This window comes from Harpia harpyja, chromosome 16 (assembly GCF_026419915.1).
Source record: "Harpia harpyja isolate bHarHar1 chromosome 16, bHarHar1 primary haplotype, whole genome shotgun sequence".
Classification (NCBI taxonomy): Eukaryota; Metazoa; Chordata; class Aves; order Accipitriformes; family Accipitridae; genus Harpia; species Harpia harpyja.
In genome coordinates, this window is record NC_068955.1 from 12807624 (window position 1) to 12832777 (window position 25154).

Sequence of the window (25154 nt, forward strand, 5' to 3'; positions counted from 1 at the left end):
CCAGAGGAATGGCTGTATGTCTTGTGACCTTTGATGATTGCGTGACTGCCCGATGTGGTATGATATGATGACTCAGACTATTAAGAATCAAGCAAGGCTTTTTTTCATCCTTGCATCTCTCGGATGAAAGCTTCCACAAAGCTGGCATAGCACGTGCAACTAGGCAAGGTGGATGACTTTGGTCAAACTCCAGGGATTTGGAAAGTGTTAGGTTTTTTCACAGCCCTGGCACTGCTTCCTGCTTACAGGCATACCTGTCCCCCTTTTCGCCTCTGTAAAACGGAAGTAATTCTTCTCTCATTTTTAATTGTGTGTATTTAAATCGTAACTTTTCTACAGCAGAGATCATCAACTGGGCAAGGATTTAGAAGGAAGAGGCTACAGGGGCATTAGTCATGCACCAGTATCAGCCAGTACGGTACATGCTCATGAGCTGTGAAGCTCAGCAGAGCCTTTCACCTCTCCAGGGCTGCTTCATATGGATACTTACTGGCTGCTGTAACGTACCATTTTTCACCACCTGGTTCTAATCTTATTGGAAGATCTTCTGAGCTAGCTTCGTTGTGAAGATTTTAACTGGACTTTGGAATCCTAAAGGAGTCAAGGGTAGGTAGGTAGTGAATCTTTCTCACCACAAGAGCCTGTTTGGAGAGTGTTCTTCCTTTTGCTTGCTCACAGACTCTGGAATTTATTTCTATGGCTAAAAATGTCAGTCCTTACCAGCACTTATGACTGGAACTGATGATCTCTGTCCAGTTCCCAGAAAAGTGGCGTTTCCACTCCAGCGTTCCCCCTGAAAAGTGCTTGCAAGCCCTCTTTCCTGGATCCTAGCCTATTGCGCCACGGGGTAACTCCACTGGTCTGAGTGTGGAGGATGGTCTGGGTGGTGCTTGGCAGCAGTACCGTCGCAGGGGGAAGACACTGTTGCTGTTGTTTGCGCAGGCTGGTGCCGTGCTTAGCTCTGCACCGGATTCTGGAGGTTACAGCTTGCTTGACCACACTGGGCTCCTTTGGCCAGGACAGAGCCACACGCTGGGAAAAGCAGCACGGGGGTCTGGCACCCTGCCCTCTCCAACTCGAACCTGCAAGCATGGGGACTGTCTGCCTGTGAGCTCTGTGGGTGCACTTTGCTTGAAGAAATGGTTTGGGTTGTGTTTTCTTTTTTCCCTTTTTTCCCTCCCTTTTTCCCTCCCTTTTTCCCTCCCTTTTTCCCTCCCTTTTTCCCTCCCTTTTTCCCTCCCTTTTTCCCTCCCTTTTTCCCTCCCTTTTTCCCTCCCTTTTTCCCTCCCTTTTTTTTCTTTTTTTTTTTCTTTGGCAAGTTTTCCCCAGGAGAGGGAGCAGTCCACACAAATGTCGAGGGGAATGAATCAGCTCGTTCCAGCTCTAGCTAAACTGCGTTTGCTGCGTTGCAGTGAACGCCTTCCTCCTTCACACTCCTCACCTTCAACTCTTCTTCCTTCACCTTCTGACTCCTCTCATAATATTGCAGTACCTTTGTCTGTGTCAGCCCTTTGAGGCTGGTATTCAGTGAAGATGCTCGCACTTCTTCCCTTCTTAAACTGCCTTTCCCACAGCAGTGCACCCCCAGGCTGTTTCCAACGCCCTGTCCCACAGCCCACATCTCCCTCGCTGGTCCTGGGGTTCAGGTCGGATCCTTCCCAGTGCTGCGTCCTGTTCATTCATGGCTGACCCGAGCCACAGAGCAATGGCTCAGCTGCAGCTCCTGCAGTCACTATGGGGAGAGTGATCAGGCAAAACAGGACACCGGTTAACTCAGGAATCTGGGGCTGCTTTGGTGAAAATCTCCTTTCACTTCTAGCAATTGTAACTTCCAGAGGCTTGCTGCTGCTTAGATACCTATTTGGAGGTTGACTGTTTCCCTAGCAGTCAATTACATTTCCAGTGACGCTTGCATAGAAAACCAGAGGAAAATTAGGGATTGTGGAGTTCAAAACCACTGCTGCCAAAGTTCCTGTCTTCAAGGTGCCTTTTGTTATACCAGGAAAAGTTCCAAAAAACGGTAGCCTGGTTACCACTTAAGGAAGGGTTTGCGGTTTCTTGCTGATGACTTACTTCTTTCTTTATTCCTTCCTTTCTTTCTTTCTTTCTTTTTTTTTTTTTTAAATAACAAGGAGGGGATATAACAGAGCTAACCTTGTGATAATCAAGCCTCTGCTGCATTGTATCTCAGTCCATCTGATGATACAAAACCATCTACTGACACGTGCTGTGATTCTAAGTGCTGCTGTAAGCTGGACTGCTCTGGGAAAATTTCCAAGGAATAATGGGCAGAATTCTCAAGGACAAGGTGAGAACAGCGCAAGGTATCTGTTCAACAGCAGTCCTGGGAAACTAGTGTGGCAGGGAGGCTGTCGTAGCAGTGATTGGCACTAATAATAGTGTTACTCTCTATCTTGATGTGCCAGTGGAAAGATTTAAGAGGTTTTGTGGGGGGATGACCCTCAAATTAAGGGCAAAACTTGAGTAGTGGATTTTGCAACAAAGACTTGAAGTTATACAGCTGTTGGGGGAATAAACTGTTTTCGCTGGAGTGGGATCTGCAGTGGTCTGCTTGGAGATGGTCCTTTCTGGTAAAGACATACTCTGAGATGGAAGCAGTCTTTTAAGAGCATAGCTGCGACAATTACATCTCTGCTGTGTGCTATCTCTGAATGTTTGATACAAAGAGGTCTACAGACACATGCTGTGATTTTTAATGCTACTGCCAGCTGAACCACTCTGGGAAATTTTCCAGGGAGCATCAGGCAGAGTTCTGAAGGACAGATTGAGAACAGTGCAAGGTATCAGTGCTAACAGCCATCCTAGGAGACTACAGTGCTAGAGACATAGCCTGAAAGGGGGTAAACTTTTAAGCGTGTAGCTTCTTTTAAGTTAGTACAAGCAGGCGTGATCAAGTGCTTGCAAACAGCTTGTGTTACAAGCAGCCCCCAATACTCCAATTTAACAGTATCTAGGCCCATGCTGAAGTCCCCTTTGCTGTACATGAGTGAAGTGGGATTTCAGTTATAAAGCCGCGTGTGTTCTTTCTTTGGGTAGAGGAGTATATTACACCTGAACGGTGTTGCAATTCACAAGGCAGTAGTTGGAGTACGACAGTTTACTTCTCCAGTGTTGCTCAGTTTGCTGTTAGTGAATGTTATCTAAGCCCATCAGATCATGTAGTTCATGTTGATTTTGGAGCCAGGCAGGTGATACTACCCAGTGGTCAGGGTAAACAGTTCACACTGCAGCCAAAGTTCACTCTAGCAGGTCTGGGTTGTATCTCTGCTTCCAGTTTGCATTGACAAAAATGGTATCAAAAAGGGAGGGAGTTAGTGGAAGTGGGTGAGGCAGTTTAACTCATATTGTTGATGTGTCCATTCAAAGGGCAACATCAGTCAGCTGAGCATGAGTAAATTCCTATTTATGAGGGCCTGACCTTAGACTTTGGACCTCCACAGCTGAAGAATCACTAAAGGGCCGCAGAATTACATGTCCACTGAAACAAGGATGACATGAACTTTGATATAAATGCCATGTCCACCTCAGCTTTGTAATGTGCTCTGAGATAACAGCATGTGTTACTTCAGAGGAATCCATTTTGCCATCTCACCATAGACCTGTGGGCTTGTACCATCTGAGGGCCAATGCTCTTACAGAGCTTATCATCTCCAGGACTTTCTGTTCAGAAGACATCTCTAGGCAAGGAATTCCTGCTTCCTGTTAAGGCTGGGCGTGCAGCAGATTTTGTCTGTTGACATTGGCAAGTCTCTTCAGACTTCATTTTAGTGCCTTTCTAGCTCTTTGCTTGGATGTTTCATTACTTCAATTGTATGTCTTAAGTTTTAAAATTCTCTTCAGATGGTCTTTCTACCTGCTGGCACTGCACTGCCTGTGTATGACTGTATCTGAAAGCACAACAGCAATGCTTAAACTGTGATAGTCACGCATAGTCGTCCCTGACACCCGCAGTAGCGGCACTAGGCCAACATTGTATGCTCCAGCAAATCATTCCCTCAGGCTCTGTAAATCCTGTGCTCTTGTCCTTCTTCTGGGGCAGTAAGAGGACACCCTGTGTCACTCGTGCCCTTAGAGCAAACTATGTAGCAAGGGTGGTGATGGTGCTTTAAGCTGCTAAACTCGGTGTGCAGGGATGGAGCTGAATACCTACCTGAGAACTGTTAATGGCCAGACCACTGCCAGTGAGTGAGCGTCACTTGTCCATTTTGGTATTTGCAGAAGTGCATGCTTGCTGCTCCAGCTGCAGAACACAGAGCTGTGGAAAACGGAGGTTTCCTGACCTGTTAATCAGAGAGAGAAACACGGCAGCTGACACTATGGACTACCCTTGTTCTTGGTTGGAAATACTATTTGCTGTGGTTCCAGCTGAACACAGCCTCCCAACCCTTTCTGCTCTGTTTCTCATCTGCTATTATATTCAGCGTGCACAAGCCTTTTTGTTATGAACTGAGACACTGTGTGAGAACACAACATCTTCACCCAGAGCAGAAGGGCAACAAGTCTCTTTACAATGACTTCCACTTATGAGGGACAGCAAAAACGTTGGTCCTGTAGCCAGGTTGGAAGGCTTTGGTTTCTCCAACTTCTACCTATTTCCTCTCTTTCAGATGCTCTGGAAATGGATCAAGACTGGGTGAGTTAGCAAGCGAGACAACAGAGAGGCTGAGTGGCACTTGCATGGAAGATGGCAACAGGAGTAGGGGGTAAGTAGAAAGAATGGGACAAGAACAGAGGTAAAAGTGGCCTTGACGGGAGAGAATAACAGGCAGTGATGGCCCAGGAGCTGAAAGTGCAATAGGCAGTGGAAAGGGGAGACCTTGGAAAGATTAACGAGACTAAACTGTACTGAAGAGGAGAGACCTTGCACTGAGATTTCCAGGCAGCTGTGTGACCATTTTCTCATGCAGTGAAGGAGATAAACACACGGACCACATGGTAGAAAGCAGAAATCCAATGGCAAGGGATTCTTCTGTTTCCCCCCCCCTAATTTTGTGAAAAAGTTTGCCTTTTCTCTAGAGTTGCTGACTTTTTTTCTAGGAGCTACTTCTTCAGAAGGCATTGTCAATTTTGCAGTTCCCCAGAGTGTGGATTTTAATTACACGTCAGTATAATGCCTTTGTTTGGAGAAGTGTTGCACAAAAATAAAAATCTGAGTTTTTACAGCTGGTAGAGCAATAATGATTTAAAGGAAATTCCTCTCTCTGTACAAGTTGAGGCATGCCAAATTCACCCCTCCCCTGAAGCTTGTGTCACCATCCATGCAAGCAAGGCAACTAGTCTGAGCAGGTGACATTTCTCATCTGCTTTGAAGTTCCAGTCAGTGGCGGATCAGACCCACTGAGGGACTGAGTGAAATCTGTCCTGCCAGCTCTACCACTCACTTAGCAGGTTCACAGAAGACCATAGGGTGGATGTCACTGCACTGTTGAGTTAGTAAAACCTTGAAACTGCCCTAATTTTGCTGATTTCATTCTGTCTTGGGCCCTAGAAGTGGCATGCAAGAGCTCAGGTGGCTGTTTCTTACCTTTTTCCTCAAGTTCATTCCAGTGCACATCGACGACTGGCCCTACTTTCCCTTTGGCAATCTAGGAAGGGTCCCATTACTCAGCTTCGCTTCAGGGAAAAGTTGAGGATGGACCGCCTCACCTGCAGGAGCACAAAAGGAACATGAAGCACCTGGACTGGATGCTGCCCACCCTCCATATCCAACACCATTTTCCGTGGTATTTCCAGTCAGTGCCTACATTGAAAGAGTTGGGGGTAGATTGGTACAGCCAGAAGAAAGCTGGGGTTCATTCTAGACACTACTAATGGGCAGTGCTTTCCTACAGGATGTGTCCCACGTGGGTAACGGCAGCACCTCTCAGCTTGCTCTGATCAATGTGACAGCTGGCACAAGCTCAATCCAAGATCTGCAACTTTTGGGCTGCCTTTGGCCAGGTGCTTCTCAAAAGCAAGATCATGAGGCTTGGTTGGATAAGAGTGACCTCAGTGAAGGCCTCTTAGCGTTGAGAACAGACAGTCCCTCTGGCTTAAGAGCTTTGGCAGATGCTCCTGCTTTCATGTTCGCTTACTTTGTGTAAGAGGGGCTGCTTAAAAGAAGACGTAAAAACCTGGCACTCTAGACAAGGTGCTTTTGATGCTGATTGCTTTTACCTTATTAGAAAGCTTCTTTCCCCCAAATTATGGAGGACTATCCCTCACTTATAGCCTCTTTGCTGAGCTTTTGGGGGTTACTTCGGACCTTGGAAGTCAACAGGAAGGCTCCTGTTAATTTGAATGATTGCTAGCTCAACCCTTTTGCTGTTCTATGCCCACTACACCCTAGTCTACTGAAAGAGAACAACTGATGGAGGGAGCACCTGGTCCAAGAGGACTGAAGAGCTGGAACCCAGGCATTACTGATCACCACAGGCTCTGAGAGAACTTGGCTGTGAGTTGTCAAGGGGTTTGCACAAGTTGCGAGCATGAAAGAATAACGTTGGCCTTATCTGCTAAATAATAAACTCACTCCAGTATTATAGAGACACTCAGGACCTGAGAGGACCCTTAATGCTCCACAGCATTGGCTGCAGGTCAAGTAGTAAGTGCATGACTGAGGTCTAGATAGGAGTCAGCAAGGGATGCTTAGGATTCTGCCTTTCTTATGCTGAATGCACCAGAAGAGTGAGTTGGCTCTCTAGTACAGGATGTAAGAGCTCTGGGATACTTTGGGAAATAGCACAGGAAAGAGGGCTAGAGAAGGAAAGGCTGGAATTAAATGGTCTCTAAAGAGGACACAAAATATGGAAGGGGAAGACCCGCTCTAAGGCACAGAGAGATCAGTAAGGACTAAGGTGTGAGCTGATAGCAATAAACAAGCTGTATGTGTTTTGGGTGAGGGGAGTTGCCTCACTAATCTCAGCTGAAACTGTGGAAGAAAAACAGCAGCAGAACTGAGTAAAGAATGGGATACTGGGAGAGAAGGAAATAGGGCAGCAATTGGATTACTATCGGGCAGTATAGGAAAGTCAAAGGGTATGCAGTAGCAGTGTGTAATCACAGCTAAACAGCTCTCATCAGGCAGATCATCTGCCTTTCAGCCTGCTTTTGGTTTTCATCTCACTTATTCCCTCCTCCCCCAGTTCTTCTCCTTGATTCATGAAGGGGAAGTTCTGTTTACAGAAGTGGACATTTCCTCAATATGAAGTGCTGAAGCTGCGCATCACTTGTCCTGGGTGCTCCCCTTTCCTTATGCATTTGTTTAATAGCAGCAAACACTTTTCATTTAGAGATGCTGCTGTAGTTCAGAGTTTCTCTGGATGTGTCCTTGGCAGATGGATTTCCCCATTTGCTCAGGATTTTTGTGTGACGTTAGGTCCCAGAGGAACAGCTACTGCACAACTGTAGTATTCTCTGTGCAGGGCATGCTCTGTATAGTCTGTCTCTGGGTACACAGCATTTGAGAATCCTGGCCCAGGCAGCTTGCCTGGTACACTGCAGTCCTAGATGTTCCAGCTGGAAGTAGCACCCCACCTCTCGCTGTTGCTGGGGCTGCAGCTTTGGTACGCAGACTCCCAGGCTGAGGACTGGAGCTTTGTTTGTGTAACTGCCACTCTTGAAGATCCTTGATCCAATTACTTTGTCAGAGCCCCTCTCCTTCTGAGCCCCAAGCGGTAGCAGCTTGCCTTGGGACAGGTTTCATCATACTGAAATGGAGGCATCCTATCCAAATAGCCTTTCTGTGCTCTACCCACCTGTGATGGAATGAGCTGCGCTCTGCCAGTGCCATAGATTGGTGGTGAAGATGAACGGGTTGAACATTGGAGGAATCTCTCCTTTGAACACTGAGATGATTAGCTTTTAGTAGACTCCCAGTACAGAGAAGACTTGCGTTAAGTGAATTTATTTCTTCCTTCCTCTCATATTTATGTGCTGAATTAATACTTTCTATTCAGCAAGTCAGTTAGCTATGTCTGCCACTGTACAAGAAACATTGGAGTTTGCTTTAATTCTTCTTTCAGGAAGTTCTGCTTATCCTGCCTGTATACAAGGTATCTACCTACAGCTTACTTAGGAGACCTCTATTTGCATGCGGTGACTATGAAGTGTTTTGGAATAGCTGCTTTGTTTGTCCCTGGTAGTGTGTTCCTAACACAAACCTCACGAATAGGGTGGATGGTGGGTGTAAAAACTCTTTCAGAACTTGCAAGTGTTTCGTTTGGTTGATGGCGTCTTGTCTTAAGTGACACAAGTGAACTTGGAGACAAGAAAGGAGATGTTATTGACTGGTGTGTTTCCAGAGGCTTACACTGCTGAGTTGACAACTAGCCCTGCTTTTATTCCCCCTCCCCCCCCTCCTGCCAAACTGATGCATCCACACTTCATGTCAATTTTAGTGCCAGCTACAGTGATTTACAATCTTCCCTTCCAGAAGTGAAGTTTCTTAACCAATTATAAATGAGCAAAAGCTGTTTCTTGCCGGTCATTTTATCTGTCCAGAAGCGATAAGAATTAATCCGATGGACAGAGGTATTTCACATTTAGAACAGTTCAGGAATCTTGCAAGGAAGTGTTTTCTGAGGAAAATATGTGTCTTTAGTATATGATATTAAAAGGGGCTCCATACTGTATCTCCTTCTTTGCCAGAATAGCCCTAGACACTGGAGTGCAAGTCCTTGCTATTCTTGGTGGTACTGATAGTGAGGGCAGGGCTGGTGGTTTGCAAAGGTGGGAAGTTTAAAAGACACGGAAAATCAGAAAAGCACTTGTCAGAAAATTTTACTCCTAATGTCTCCAAGGTGTTTCAGTGTTGGAGAGGTGGAGGAAGATGAGGACAGCATAGGGAAGATTATTACAAAAGCAGAGATGGTCTCCTTTACAGCTACCGTAGCTCCACCTGCCTCAAACAGGCAGATCAGCAACTTCTTTTTCTGGCTGTTGGAAGGGGATGAATTGATGGGCTGCAGATGTTTGGCCTCACTGCTGTGGAGGAGACCATCTTCTAAAAGCAGCCTGCCTTCCAAGGCCGTATCGAGACCCACAGCATCTTTGCAAAGGCTGATTTGTGGAATTTCCATTTCCCATGATGATTTTGCCTCAGAAAGGGGAGCTGGGGTTAAGACTGGAGCTGGAGAGATTTTGATTCATGTGGGGCTTGGAGGGGAGAAGAGGGAGGCCACTGTTACTCTCTCAGAGAGGCAATGGGCAGGGGGACTATTTCTATGGGAAGTGCAGACATTTCCTAGAGCGGGATCTCTGAAGTACCTGCGGGCTGAAACATTCCAGGCATTCCTCTGCTGTGCTGCTAAGCCCACACAGCAGCAGCAACAGCTAATACTGCTCAGGCTGCAGCAGCCTGGCCTTGGCAAGTGGCTCTTACTCAGTCACGTACTCTCAGATCCACTGCTCTAATTAGCAAATTTGCTATGTGGAGTAGCACTGCAAGCTGTGAATTTGCAGCCGCCACTGCAAGAGAAAGTGGATGTGATTTTAGCATGTTGCTGTCGTGAACAGACCTGCCAGAAGCAGGTGGAAGGACTTGCACTGGGCTATCCACCACAGTGTTTTCTCCTAAGGTTTCCTGGGCACTTCGTGCACAGTCCAGAAATTGTAGTTCTCCATAGCCCCTACCCCTCCCATTAGCTGCTGTGCCAAGTTGTGTTTACACCTACTGTAAGGGCCAGAGATTCATACCATCTCAGTGTCAACAAGCTTGTAAATCATCTACTTAATAGTAACAGGTAAGACAACATATTAAATACTAAGGTCACTAAGAAATCCTTCCCACCTCGCTCACCTTCCCCACCAAGTACTGAATCTTGTCCAAAGCTGCACAAACAGGATTCTAAGATAAAGACCTCGGCTAAGAATTACTAAAACAAACAGAGCGTGGAGTGGTTTGTTAAAAGGGACTGGCCTTCTCAAGGCCAAAGGGTGGGTGTGGAGGAACACACCTTACTGAAAGGAAAGCTAAGAACCTTAAAGAAATACATCTTGGACCCAATAAAGCCCTGCCCAGAAGTCTGTAATATTTTAATTAAATTGATGTAGCATGGGAGGAGAACAATACAAGTACCATGCACTGTGTGCTGAGTACATTGTCTGGGATTTCAGTAACTAGTAGCACAAAAACTTTCTAGAAGCAGAGGGATCCTGTTCTGCTTAGCATGATGCAGTGCAGCAGAGTTAGAGTTAACGTAGCTCTAGCAAGGAAACTACATGCTCCAAATTGCATTTCTGTCTTTCCTTTAAAAGTGCTTTAAGAGAATTTACCAATCATCTGCAAATTGCCTGACTGTGAACATGGAGAAAAGAGCAGAAATTTCCTGGTTTACCTCTTCCCTTCTCTGCCATATGCAACAAACCCCTCTGCAGCAGTATAGTTCCTGGGGGCACATTAGTTCAGTCACCATGTGGTGCCTGCCTATTGATGACTGGCTTGATGTCAGGGTTTTCTTTCCTATTTTTCTTGTCACATGGATGAAATCCACTGTTAGAGCATTATCTGCTATTGATGGGGGCTACATTCTGATTTAAAGGCAAAAACCTCCAAATTTGTGATTTTGCTAGCCTGTGATCAGGACCTGGGTTTGATATTTGTAGGTGGAACATGATGGACCACAGGACAGTAGTTTTAGGTCAGTAACACCATAAAACCTGTTCCTTTTGCAGTTTTTTTCCCCAGAAGAGTATGTGGTCTATAGCTTTAGTCGGTGCATAGGGGTAATGGCTACATCCCCTTGACTTAAGGCTTGTTTAACTTTCCTATGCTGCTGCAGAGCTATTGTTAGTTTGCAGATAAGGCAAGTGTTACCATTTTAGCACAATCTAAAAGAAAAGGATAGGAGGGAACTATTAGATTCTCTACTGTGTTACTCTCTGCCTGGTGGCAGGGTTGTCCTTCACACTGATCTCTCAAATGTGGTAATAATAACAGTAAAGCTTTGTTTTTACTGGTTATCAGCCAAAAGCAACAGCTAAGCCAGAAAATATCATCCCTTCTGCTTTTGCAGCACATGTGCTGATGCTCTGATACTTCTCTAGACCTTTCCTGAGGAGACAAGGGGACACAGAGAACTTCATCCCACCCCAAACAACCTGCTCTACCTAATCTTGGCGACCGTCTAAGAAGCAGCCTCCTGCCCTCTTCCCAGCACAATTCAGCAACACCTCCCTTCTCTCCTATCTTGTTTTTGCTATTAAGACATGGTAGGTTTTTTACAGCTGCCTGTATCTGCCTCTAGCAGTTGCTACCTCGTTCTTCCTCTGTGTATGCATGACAGTCTTCTGTCTTTTAAAGAGGCCCCTATCACAAACGAGTTACCAAGTTTGAAACCAAGGAAGAGAAAGGATGTGTGTCTGACCAAAAAGCCCCTGTAAGGGCCAGAACTGGGAAAATGCACGGACTGATTCTTGTGCAGGCACTTTGCATCTTTCTGTAGTTAGATGCTCTTTAAGGAGATAACAGAGACTGTCTCGCCCAAGGTGTTGAGAACTATACTGAATTTAGGTGGATCTGATCTCATTTGTTTATGGCGTGCTTTTAAGGAAAGAGACCCTGCTGCAAAGGTTACAAAGCAAAAGGCAGTCTGGTCCTCCTACTGGAAAAAAGAGCATGCTACTCGTATACTGATGGCGCATGGCTTAACTTTCCCTTTATTTGTGTGAACAGTGAGAAAATAATCTGGAGGTAAATCCTGGTCATCCAGAATTCAGAGTCACTTTGGATGGTGTTCATCTTCATTCCAGACATCTGCAAAGTAGATGTGTACACTCAAGCTGCCCCATCTGGGTTCCTTTAATAGCCAAAGGAAAGAAAATGGCACTTGTTTGAAGAATTTTCGGGAGTACGTGAACCTTGCCCTTGGTGCTGCTGACTGTACGGAAGAGTTTGGGCTGAGCTGAGATGCAGATGTCTGTGGTGAAATCCCATCCTTGGTGTAATAAAATCTTGGAGGAGATCCTGGGACCCGAGTTGTTCTGCACTGGGAAAGGAAGATGTGGAGCACAGGAAGACTGTAAACAAACAATCTATTAAGAACAAGAAAGTCCTGTCAAGGTTGTGACTCTACCAAGCTTACACGGAGATGGATGGTTTTTTAATAGGGGAAAATGAGTGTGACAGACCCCTGTAGACTTCAATATGGGGGACAAAACACTGCAGACAGCAAGTCATCCATTTCAGGGCTAGCTTGCTGGACTGCGTAGCCTTAGGACACTGACAGAAAGCCCCTGTAGGGTTGCCAGTAGGTGCAAATGATGGAAATAGGATTTTCCAGGAAGGCAGGTGGTGACTGAATAGCACTTCTATTTTTGGTTTTTGAGGTCACTCTATTTGTTTTGAAGTCATTCTAATTCAGGGCTGGAAGGGAGCAGGAGTTGTTTTTTTGGCTACAAATCTGGTTTGTACTTTAACTCAGCAGCGTCTTTCTGTGGCAGTTAGCCATGCAGCCACGAGGAAGGATTCTGAAAGGCAGTAAGAGGCAGGATTGGCAGCGTCCCTCGGACTGCGCTGACAGACCGGTCATGCACAAGTGCCAGACTGGCCAGACCCAGACTGGGGCCATCAGGGCTGAGCCTCTGCCTCCCACCTCCTCGGGGTGACGAGACCGCTGGGGCTGTGCCAGGGAACACCAACCACCAGGCAGGTACGGGGGCACCAGTGTCCTCTAAGGACAAATACACAAAGTCCCAAGTCAAACAGGGTACTGACAAGGAAGGAACAGCCTGGCTCTGCTCTGCTGTTGACACGCTATGTGGCTGTGGTTTTGTCTGCTGGGTCCTCGACAGCAGACCTCCAGGAGGGGAATGGCAAGTCACAAGACAAGGGGATAGCCGGACACTTCAAAACGTCTGTATGGGGAGCATCTTACCAAGGTCCCGCACACTCGGTCAGTCTGCTAAGCAAGTTATCTGTCCTTGAATCAAAACATTTTTTAGCAATAGCCTTGGCAGCCATAGCCTTGGCAGGCACAAGTGAAAGAAGGAAACCTCTTACAAAGGCTTATGCAGGTCTTTTCATCCATTCCCCAAGGAAAAGACTTCTTGTCCACTAGCTCCTTGCTTGGCAGAACCGCTGGTTTCAAAGAGCCTTGCAAAACAATGTATGTCAAAACCTATGATACAGGAGTAAGAAAACAAATTAACTACTTGTGCTTGGAAGAGCTTATTCTCGTTTGAATGCTCTGTAAGACAGTCTCCTGAAGACCTCAAGAGTGACAGTTATCTTACAGATATTGTGCTTGGAGTCAGAATTAAGTTGGATTTTTTTCTGTTAACGTGGAGGCCTGTAATCACAATAATTTTTGGTTTATATGGTTGATAAGCTAGAATTATTTCTTGCAGCAGAGCCAATTGTTGAGATAGAGATGTATTTTGATATTTTCCATCTCAAGCAGGCCCAGAAAGCACAGGTCTTAACTCTTTTATGTTATTGTTTAGAAGCTGGGAGAAAAACCTCTAAATATAGTAATGGCTGCGACAGTGATACAAAATTGCCCCCTTTCCCTGAACCCAGCACAAGAGGGAATTACATGATAATCGACCACACCTTGCTTACAATACTTTCTCTGCTCCGGTGTTGCACTGAGAACTGCAGAGTGCCTGAGGAGATCTTTTTTCTGAGCAGGAAAGGTGCACATCGGGTCCAGAGCAGCATTTCTCGAAGTCAGTTCCTAAATTAGTTGGTTCTGTGTGTGTCTGACGTAGCCGTCATTCTGCTGGGTACCGCACAGCTCTGGTTCCCCAAGCTGATGTTCACTGCCGCTGAATTTGCTGCTGGCATTTCTCCAAATGGCAGCACAAGCTTTCCCAGGCAGCTGGGGTGCAGATCCCGCAGTAATATGCGGAGGAATGAGTACCGTGGCCGCTCTCATCCTCCTGACCCAATGCAGCAATGAATCACTGTGTGCGTTAGCTGATGACCGGCTGTGAGGCATGCCATGCTTTGGTAAGTGAGGTGCATAGCTGAGATCCCCGATGTCCCACTGGAAGTCACATCAGAGAGGTCCCATATGCTGCTGGAGGTCCTATGCTCTTTCAGGGCAGGTAGATTTGCCAGGCCCATGTCAGAGCCTGCAGAGAAGCTGAGGCAAACCTCCATCTGGCCAAATCCTGTCCCAAAAAGGAGGCTCGTTTTGAAGAGGACTGGCAAACTGAATTCCTGTGGTAGATAAGGCGGCTTCTGTAGGGCAAAAAAATATGGCTAGAGACCAGTTGGGAACCAAAAGAAGTTTGTTTCAGCTGCAGCAGCTAGATTGCAATAGCAAAAAGGTCCTTAACACTATCTAGTTTGTCAACCAGTGGACAAAAGAATTTCTTGCACAGTTCAGAGGAATATGCTAGCTAACTACATGTGTAAGGAAAGGGTTTAAAATTGCACAATATGTGCTGAGGAATGATACAAGTGGGGATTTTGTCTCACAGCTATGGGCACTTAGAAGGAACAGAGAGATAACGGAATTCGCACTGTCCTTGATTCCATGGAGCACAGGGAGGCTTGACCACAGCAGATACTGCAGGCTAAAAGTATGCCCTTGTGCGCGCATGGGATGCGTCCATGGCAAGGAGAGGCTGTGCAGAGAGCAGTTCAAAGAACAATGATTTTCTGCATGTGCTATGGCATTGTGGAAAGCATGTCATAGTAAAGGTGTCCCTTGGAGAATATTTTGTGGGGCTAACTGGATATTAGGAAAAAGTTCTGCGCTGAGGTGGGGGTCAAGCACTGGCACAAGCCCCCCGGGGAAGTGGTCGTGGCACCAAGCCTGTCGGTGTTCAAGAAGCATTTGGACAATGCTCTTAGATACATGGTTTAACTTTATGTTGCCCTGTGTGCAGTCAGAAGTTGGACTCAATGATCATTGTGTGTCCTTTCCAGCTCAGGATATTCTATGATTCTAATTACTCTGAATTCAGTGGCTAGTTAGGTATTGGTTATTTACTTCCAAACTTTTATGATTTATGTCATGTCTCATGTGGTATGATGCTCTAAGCTTTGATTCCAACCCCTCCTCTCACAGATATTATTAAGAAAACAGTGTTACTCTGAAAGCTAAGATAATGCATAGATTTATTTTCTGTGCCTTTAAAAAAGAAAAGCAATGAGCTAATCTAAGAGATAAAGGCATGCCAGGCTTCCTACATTTAAAAGGTTGAGCTCTTTTGATGTAAACATACTTATCTTAAATTGCTCAAACCAGGAACTTCATTTCTGTGTTGTAAACTTTTTTCTTAACAATTTGCTTAGTGAATATAGCAATTACAGAGCCACTCTTAAAAGTGAATATCCTCAAGACTTGGAGATTTAGAGCAGCTGGCTGGTGTTATTCACCGTCCACTTATTCAGAGTGGTTGGAATGGAGCACATGCGCTCTTTTCTCTAGTTGCTGGCATAGGACTTGCTAAGACAGAAGTGCCCAGGAGACTTTGGTAAAACTCATTCTTGATTAGATCTGTAACTGTGAAATGTATCCAGAAAGATCTGTGTTTGTCCTACTCAGAAGAACAATTGGGATTCAAGGCTAAGCGAAGGAGATAACTATATTGTAATAGAAGAGCAGATTGCTAGTGTAGATGTGGCTCACAATACCTTTTGTTAGCATAAAAACAGACGGGTTGGGGCACTCCTTTTCCGTTGAGCTTCCTCCAACTGATGAGAGACTCCTTCTATTTTCCAAAGTGTGGAAGATGATAGCTTTTCATTTTATCGTCAGATGTTTCCTTCACCTCAAATTCCTCCTCCTGGGTTTTTCAGTAGCAGTTGTTACAGCATCTATATGTCAGGAAAAAACCTGCATGTCCCCCCTCTCCTCCTGCTTTCAGTGCCCCATAAAAAATAACTTCTTGTGTCTCACTCCCCTCTTCCCAGATGTTACATCTATCTGGAGTGTAAATAACTGAATAACTCAGTACTTATACACGATATGATACCTTTGATTTTAGAGCATCAAATATAGGTTCTGATATAGTGTCAATATCAAAAGTGAAGGGAAATGCTCTGTTGCCATGAATTCAACGTGAGGTGGGCACTTTGATGTGAATCTCAAATGAACATGGAAGGAGTGGTCCTCTCTAAAGTAGTTCAGCTGGCACCTGTAACCTCTTAAACTGCAGTCATACCTCTCACGTGAATCAATATTTGAACCAATATTTACTTAGGACTCAGGCATGATTTATATGGGAGTCTTGGTATTGCAACAACTGCTGTGTTACTCAATCAGATTCCCAGATGACTGGTTAATACATAACAAGCCAGATTTGTAAATTCAGTTGGCACAAGTTACCATCAGAATGGAAAGCAGAAATTCGTGATAGCATTTTGTATTTAATTCATAAATCTATTAAATACCTGTAATGGAGTACAACATGCTCCAGTTAAAGAAGCAATGGGTTTCATTCAGTTTTCAGAGGGTTTCAATCTGGATTAATTGCTTGCTGATGATTTTCTAGTTGTCACAAGTAATTGTGTTATTCCTCTGTGTCAAAATGGAAACAAAGTAGGATCAAATTAGTTAATTACAAAAATGCCACAGTAAAAAACTCTATAGTGTGCAACACTATTCTGGTAACAACTAACAGCGAGCTTAATTCTGGGGTCAAAAAACAGGCTGCAGCTTTGAAGTTTAGGTATATCACAAAATCACTTTGGCTGTATATAAAGTTACCCTCACCTCCCAGGCATTATCAGCAATTGTTTCTCTTTGTCTGGATGATGTGGAATGTTTCACAGAAAAATCCACTCCACTTATTTTATGCCAATATGGCAATAAAAAGATTACTGAAAGTCTAAAGACCTGTACAATAACCAGATATTGTTAGTCAAAGATACCAGGGCAAAGGACTGACTTTGCAAATGCTATTTCATCTTTTGGAAGAGATTGATTTTTTTTTTTTTTTTTTGATAAAATAAATCAGCACAGGAAATTGAGAGTAATGTGTTTCCTTCTATAAATGGAAATGATGAGTTAAAATTCTTCGGACAGGCCAAGAAATCCTCAGTGTCTGTGTAAAACAGACAAGACCTATAGTTTTCTAGGTTTCAGGCTGGAACACTTGAAAATCAACGTGTGTGTGTGTGTGTGTGTGTGTGTCAGGAAGAAGAACACAGCCAGCTCCCTGAAATGCCTTAACTTCTTTGCTCTGCTGATCCTCCTGTACTTACCCTGTCTGCTCTTCAGCATGTGTATGCTCCAAGTCCAGTGACCACTTCTTTGGCAGGCAGTTCCCCATGAATAAGCATCCTGCTGAATATTTGGAAACATTTTCTAACTTAATGACCTTTCGTTAACCTCAGGCTGCTAGGGGAACACTGGGAAGGAACAAATGTGTCTGAGTGAGGTGGGTAGCTGAAGTTATTGCCTAGAACATGTATCTTGCCTGAGGCTCTGGCATCAGAGTCCCATCGCTGCCACTGCTGCAGGCTGGGCTCCCCAAAGATTGGGAAACTTCTCTCTGCCACCTCCTTACGCTGACTGTGCCCATGATACCAGTTTAATGGCCCACAAGGAAATAACCAGCTAGAAACCATGCTTTGGCTTAAATGATAAAACTCTGCCAGGATGCCATTAAAACTATGCCAATTACTTAAGTACAATCAGTGCCCGAGTCAAAACTACAGTGGCTGGAATCTGTATCTGGAATCCACCCTTTTACATCCTAACATAGGAAAAAAACTGCAGCACACTTGAATAACCAGCAGTACTGAAGTTGCAAGTTCCATCACAAATCAGTTATTTCGACTTGGTATTAGTCCATTGTTATGCATGCTTAGCATAGCAAATTGTTGCATAACGAGCAAAAGGGGAGGGAAAAAAAAAAACGTATTTTAGAAGTCCAAGTAATTTTAAGGTTAGTCTGTGATCTACCTCATTATTTGGGTCAATAATAGATTTTGAAATGTTTTAGAAATGTATGTACATTTTTATTTTACTACTGGCTGTTGTTCAAGCAACATATTGATGTGGGTGTGCTCTTGGATCTTTTTATTGTGTTATATTTAAATACAGAGCATTTACTATCATGTTAATGGCAGCTACGTGAACATAACATAGGAAGTCTTCTAATTGGCTTTGCTCCTGCTCTGTCCATGCAAGTGTCCAGTGAACGTTCTCAGGTTCTTTACAGCATACAGGCTCTGAGCATTTAACACAAGCAGTGACAGTGCCTGATGCCTTGTTATAGAGCATTACCAGCTTTGTCTTACACAATTCTCTGCAGCCTTTTATTAGTGACCATTATTATATCCATGGTAATTCATTCTGTGGCTTTTTTTCCCCCTCCTTAGTCACCACATCATATGCACCTCACGCTAGTCCACTTGCTGTCAGGGGAACGTGCCCCAGCTTGTGCAGGCGTTTTGCCGGTGTTGCACACTTAAAACAGCTTGAGGCGGCTCTGGCATGTTCTTCCTTAGAGCAGGTTTCTTTCGCTCCCAGCTATATACTTCCACAGTGGAATTCAGAATGCAGAAAACTGTTAGTCCAAGGCCTGGCCACAGTAGGCATGTTGGAAAAGATGCAATTTAGCACAGTTTAGAACTTTCTGAGTGTTTTCAGTGATTACTGTGGTCACTTTTAAGCCCAAGAAGAGTTGCAAAAATGTGCTATTGCAGAAAAGAGACTGTATCCAGTTTCTTTTTCCACTAGTAGGCTGAAATCTATCCCAGTGAGGCTGCAACGGATGTGCAAGTGGACCTGCTCTTGGACAAGGTGGCAAGAAGGGGAAGCAAAGAGCCTGTTCCTCTGTGGCTTGGGTGGCTCGTCACAAAATGACAGCAGTGGCAACCCTCACACAGGACATCCTCCGGCAGGTGAAGGGAGCAAGCAAGGACCACCTGATGGGTGAGGGCCCCCCAGTGCCTTCCATGCACTCCTCCAGCCTGCAGAACTGAGCACAGCCCTGACCTGATGAGCTGCTGCTTGCTCAGAACTAATAAAACCAGAGAAGATTAAGAGGGAAGAGAAAGCCCATTCAGTGCAGGTAGAGAACTGGTTACTATAGCAACTGTTTTCTTCCTTGAGCATAGCTTGGGAGGACTCCCTTGCGAGGGGATTTCTGCGCAGTCCCGGAGCTGGGAGGGGAGGTTGCTTCAAGAATCTCATTTGACAAAGGCTGCGTGGCTGCACTCTTGAACTCTGCTGGGGATCGGGGGGAGCTGGGATAGGTTTGTAGGAGAGTTTGACGCTCATCCAAAAGTAAAACAGATGTTGAAGTGCCTGATCTCATGGGAGAGATTACTAAACTGGGACTGTATTAAAAGTGATACTCACCTCATGGTGTATTGTTCTGTGGGTTGCAGCTATGACTGAAGCTGTTACTGTGCCACAGTACTGCACACAACCAGGAGTTTCAAAGCTGGAGTTTTTAAAAGAAATAAGAGAATGTTTAGCTAATTCCTACTGGATTTTTAAATCTCTCTGAGGTCCTGAGAAAGTTCCCCAGCTGGGTTTCTTCAGCAAGATTAAATTGGTACAGAGTAAGAAATTAAGTAATTTGTAATATAACAAAGGCTTGGTCAGTCTGACTCCAAGAAAAGTCATTCTCTGGGACTTGCGCCAGGTAATGTTATCTTAGCATACTGCTTGGAGTACTTGGCACTGTACAAGCTCTAGGTCTTTGTGGTTATCTTAGACCAACATAGCAAATGAATGAGCATATTATCCTTTCAGGAGGGCTGCTTTCTGGTGTAACGCTTCCGTTGCATTCACAGGAGACATATAAATACCCCGGCAGTGCCGAGGGTAAATCCCTCATCTTTAGCCCTTGTTAACCTTGTGGACTCTGGCAGGTATACTTCAGGGGCCAAAGCTGCACCTTGGTTTTTTGCTGGTATTTTGTGCTGGAAAGTAAACAAACACAGAAGGAAAATAAAACAACCTATGGTCATCTCAAATTTTGTCCTGAAGTTCTCTCTCTCTTAGAGTCAAAGCATGGAAGACATTGCAAATTCTCTTGATAAGGGGTGAGCAAAGGGTGCTGTGGGTGAAACACTCTGCTCCACTTTTGTCCCTAGGCTGCTTATTGTCTATTTGTCCATGCAGTATTGTTGCTGGAGACACGGATCAAGAACATTGTCTGCCATGATCCCACTACCCTTCCTATCACTGAGGAAGAGGAAGGGAGGGCAGCTGTCCAGCCTCTTTCTTGCAGCTGCATCTTGCCTAGGTGACTAACACAACTTTGAACCTTCATAATCCCTGGCTTTCGGAGCAGCATTTTTTTGGCTGTTGATGCAGGGAATCAGAAACAGCAGCCTTAATATTTCTTTAAAATTCATCAAGGGTCTTACCAGACGTAGAACCAAGGAGTCAAAAACTGAAAGCAGGCTCCCTGCTCCAAGTGCAACTTGAACGCAGAACTAGGCTGACAGTATTTTGCTATCGCAACATGTTCCCCTGTGAGCAGTATGCTGAGGAGGTGAGCCAAGAGCCTGAGGGACTCACGGACAGCCCTGAACTCTCACCCACGCTTGCAACAACTGCACAGTTCCCATGTCGAAGTCTCCAGCCTCAGCTGAGCTTCAGAAATGGGATTCACAAACTCAGCAGCAACCTGCTACTGGTCCATAAAAGAATGTTTATCAACAACTGCTATGAAGAAGTCTGCAAGCTTTTCAGCAGAAATAACTATCTGCATCCTTCTACAAAAGTGTCGTTCTCTCTGTGCCATGTGGCAGATGCAGCCTTAGCTGGCATTTGATCTTGCCAGTAAAATCGGCTGCTGCTTGGTAAAATAGCAAGAAAGACTTGTGAAAGAAAATGGAGTGCTTTATGAGTCACAATTCTAGACTTAGCTCTTTTGTGAGCACAAAGCAATTTCTACTGCACTAGTGCAACTGGGGTGAATAAAATCACGTATCAATCCAACTGCAATTCCCTTTGCTGCAGATATACAAGTATTACAGAAAACTGGGAAAAAATATTCTAATAAGCTTTAGTAAATCACACAAATTAATAAATTAACAAATGGTTCATCTTATTATGTCATAGAGACATATGCCCTCTCCTAACTGAATATATGATTAAGACTGCATTCAGAACCAGTGAAAAGTAGAAATTTCCATCAAGACTTGGTGAAGAAGGATCTCCATTACTTCAAAGGAAGTAGTAGACTCCCTGACCATTAAATTCTGTTCAGCCACTGAAGTAATAGATTACAGTCATGGTATGGGGTTGAGGGAAAAGTAAATTACAGAGAAAAGGACTTGTTTTTTTCCTGTCTGCGGAGAAGGAGATTTCTGTGACAAGTAGTTTTGTCTCCCTCCATACTGATAACAGAGGTCGTACAAACTCTCAAGTCTCAGCTCACCCCAGAAGAGGGGATCTGAGTCCAGACTGTACCTTGTTTATGGCATAATTAGTCGCTATGTGTTTTGTCTGTGCCCTAACCCTACTTACCTCACCGTTATTTCCTTCACAGGCTTTAAGGCTGGGTTATCCAGGGGATACAGGCAGCTGAAAAATTATTCTCTTAATGGGTCTCACTTATTAGATGCTACAGTGAATTAACCTGTTAGATGGGATCAGAAATTGAACATAGATACAGAACCCATGTCTGCTATCTACAAAAAAAGCGTGCTAATGCAACTTGGTTGCTATGGTGTAAAATCTGACATCAGGAACATGAAGACACGTTTGCCTTTTTCTGTTACGTAAGAAGATGGCTGTTGATTGACTAATCCATTGGGTAGGGTATCGCATTGTTACCAAACAACAAGGTGTTTCTAGTGCACAAGAAATGGAAACAGGGGTCAGTTGCTGCTGAGAACATAATCAGGTTTCTCAAGTCTGAGTCCAGTATTTTAACTGTTCAGTCTTGGAGAGTTTGAGCCAATAATTCAGTACTTAATTCCCTTCTTTGAGTTTTTTTCTGATGCCTTTTAGTTTTCAATATATTCTGATGTTAGCAGAAGCCTTAGTTTTGTTGAATTTGACTATATGCATTATCTCAGTGTCATAGATTCCTCCTTAGGAGCAGAAAAAAAGTCACATACACAAGTAGAAGAAATAGGTTTGTTTTCTTTTTTTTTGATTGTTTTATTTGAATGTGGACCTAAAACTTACGAAAAGAACCATCTCAGTAGCTCTAGAATGAGAATCTCTCTCTCTGTTTATCCATTTAAAATATACTGCATGAAGAAGAGCAGTATAAATTTCTCATACGTTGCTCCTCCTGGATGCTTTGAGCCAAACCAGGGAAGTTCTTGGGTCAGAGCAGAAAATGATTTATTTTCATGTTTAGTGAAACCAGTACCTGTCTTTCCACATACTCTACTGGGGTTTGCGTCAAGCCTTCTGACCATTCAACTTTGGCATTGCTGCCTAGGCTTTCAGTAAGACCAAGCTCATGCCACTGCTGCCACACGGCTTCCTGCCCATTCAAATCAACCACATCTGAAATGCACAATGGCAGGATAACATGGCTGAAAGAACTATTACCCACAATTTAAAGATTAAAGTCATCTTAACCAATAATGAATTCCCTAACCAACATTTACTTTCTGGGAATAATGAAAGAAAAAGAATTTTGGCCAGTAACATATCAATATGCCTTCATATCGACTAAACCTGAAGCCCTTATGATTACTTACCTTTATTTCTACCTTGAGTTCCTCTACCGCTTTGTTCTTGCCTTTATTGCACTGTATGTACGTGCTTGTGGCTCCCCAGAAGATAGACCATGTTTGTTGTAAAACCCTCTGAACAGTTTTCAAGTGAGTTACACCCTTTTTGTAAACTCAACAATAAATTACGATGGGTTACTAACTACTAATGAAGTGTTAATAAATGATGTAATGAGCAGAACAAACAGCTAAAGGAAATATGTGTGTGGGCTTTATATGGGTCCAGGATACTTATCAAAACGGAAGTCATTACAGGATTGAAACCCAAGCTAGACTGACACTAAGAAAGGGTGTGTTGTAATCAAAAGGATATAAAACAAATAGAGCCATAATCTTCCTGGCTCCTTCTAAATTCTCTGACGCTTTGAAAGAGATTATGTGAGGTTTTGAAGCAAAGCTTCTGACTTGGTATGAACAAATCTCAGTGAAATGGCCAGCATCAACAGGTTGAAGTTTTCTTGTCTAGTAGAAGTGGATAGAATTCTCTCTACCCAGGAAAAACAAATCTTTTATTTCCCTGACTTTTCTGCCTTTTCTTTCCCCATTAATAGCCACGTAGAAAAAAATTGGTCAAATAACTCTAATTAGCAACAAAAAAAAGTCACACTATGACAAAATAGTGTGAAACTCGAGCACTTGGAAGCAGAAGGGCCAGTCTGAAAGGCAAATTTTTCTGGTATTTTCACCACTTCTTCCCACATGTAGAGACATCATCAGCGTTTGTCGCAGAATGAGCTTTCCATCTGTAAAACTGTTTTTTGGAGTTTAGCTCTTCACCATCAGTGATGTTGTCAGGTACTTCAGCAGGAACCTGCAAAACAAAGGGCTTCTCCGCAGCCATCTCCAGCAGCCCACTGCGTGTCCCCTCTCCAGCATCCTAATCTGTGCCTGGATTAAGGGGATTTATTTCATAAATGAAGAGCAGAGGCACAAAGGGGAGAAAAGAGAATCTGTGTCTCTTCCGTTCCAGTGTGGCATCCCTAACCCATACATCACTCTTCCTCTAAACTAGGGTTCAGTATGCCTCAGCCATGACAGTTTTGGTTGTGCCAGCACAAAGCAGTTCTGAAGCCAGTTCTGGAGCTTTCCTGCCACTTCTCAGAAAATCCCTGGGCTATTTGGGGGTTTTCCAGCACTGGAGTGCCAAAACGAAGCGTACAGACAAAATGAGGGAGCAGCCCATGTGGTGAAATAGTTTGGGAAGGGATGAGGGAAGGAGCGTATCAGGAAGTCCCTTGCAACCCAGCGATCCCCAGCTTTAAGAACGATTGCCACAATAACGGCAAGTATTATTAAAAGACCCCACAAGCTTCTATATACAGTAAAAGACCATCAAGGGAGAACAGCCAAAGGAGGAAAAAAAATCAGAGAAGTGCAGAGGTAGTTCAAAGCTTAAAGGTGACTTATTCCTTTACTGCTCATTTATGATGAGGCGATATAACATATTAGGCAACATTCTCATCCCCTCCGGCTGCAGGAGGGCCAGGAAAGCTGCAGCTCCTTCCAGCTGCGGCTCCTTCCAGCTGGCTGTGACGTCACTGCGCTGACACTCCTCATGTGCTGTGAAGGACTGGAAGGCAGGTGCTGACGTTCCCCGTAACAGGAGAACATCTTTCCACTGCCAAAACTAACAAAGAAGTTCAACTTTGAAGCACTGCATGTGGGAATTATATTTCTTCTTGTAGCTTACCTTTCTGTTCAGGCATGATTTTCTCCTGAGCCAAGAGAGATCAGTTTACCATGTAGGCATGAATCAGCCCTCACACATGATAACCAGTACCTCGGTAACTTTCTGTAAGAAGCAGAGTTTAAATAAACATATTGTTGATTGCTGTAACCCACTCTGTACAGCACAGAGATTTCCCACCGGTTTTCGTGGCAAGTCCCGGAGTGAATGACACGTTATGGAGCCTTGGCGCGGCCGGCCCTGAGGGAGCACCAGCCTAATTGGACACCGCGTAACCAACGACGCAAGGAAGGCAGCTCCAGCGCACAGCACGCCCTACTCCGGCCAGCTCCCTCCCTCCCTCCGTCCTCAGCGCTCACCTCCGGCTCAGCCCCCCCACCCCGGTCGAGCCCTCGCTGTGGCCCGACCCTCCCCCGTTAAATCCTCCTCAGGCATTAAGCGGCGGCCGCCGGGCCGACGGGGAGCGGCGGGCACCGAGGGGGCGCCCGGAGACGTCGGGGCCAGGACTGAGCCCGGCGGGAAGGGGAAGCGGGGCCCGAGGGGCTCTGATGGCCTGAGCCGGGGACAGGGGGGCCGGCTCCGGCGGCCGCGCCGCCACCGCTGTGAGGAGCAGGGGGGAGGGGTCACCTGCCGCGGCGCCCCCCCCCCCCCGTCCCGAGCTGCGCGCGCCGGTCACCGGGACAACCGGGGGACGGCCAATCGGCGTGCTCCCTGCCCGCCCCTCGCGCACAGGGGGCGGGCGCGGCGGCGCGAGCGAGTGCCTCGTGCTCCCTCGCGCACCAATCGCCGGGCGCTCCGGGAGCCGGGAGAAGGCGCGCGCCCTCCTCGCGCCCGCTGGCAACTTCT

The 25154-nt window shown here is 45.2% G+C and overlaps 1 long non-coding RNA gene across 1 annotated transcript; it reads right to left on the bottom strand.

Moving 5' to 3' along the window:
- Positions 1–16304: 16304 nt before the first annotated feature.
- On the bottom strand, positions 16305–24924 carry LOC128153052 (uncharacterized). The gene is made up of 5 exons (XR_008238830.1): positions 24668–24924; positions 24312–24413; positions 23258–23432; positions 19269–19353; positions 16305–16475 (listed from the first exon to the last, which is right to left on the bottom strand). It is a non-coding gene; the product is annotated as an uncharacterized LOC128153052 (long non-coding RNA).
- Between the last annotated feature and the right edge of the window lie 230 nt (positions 24925–25154).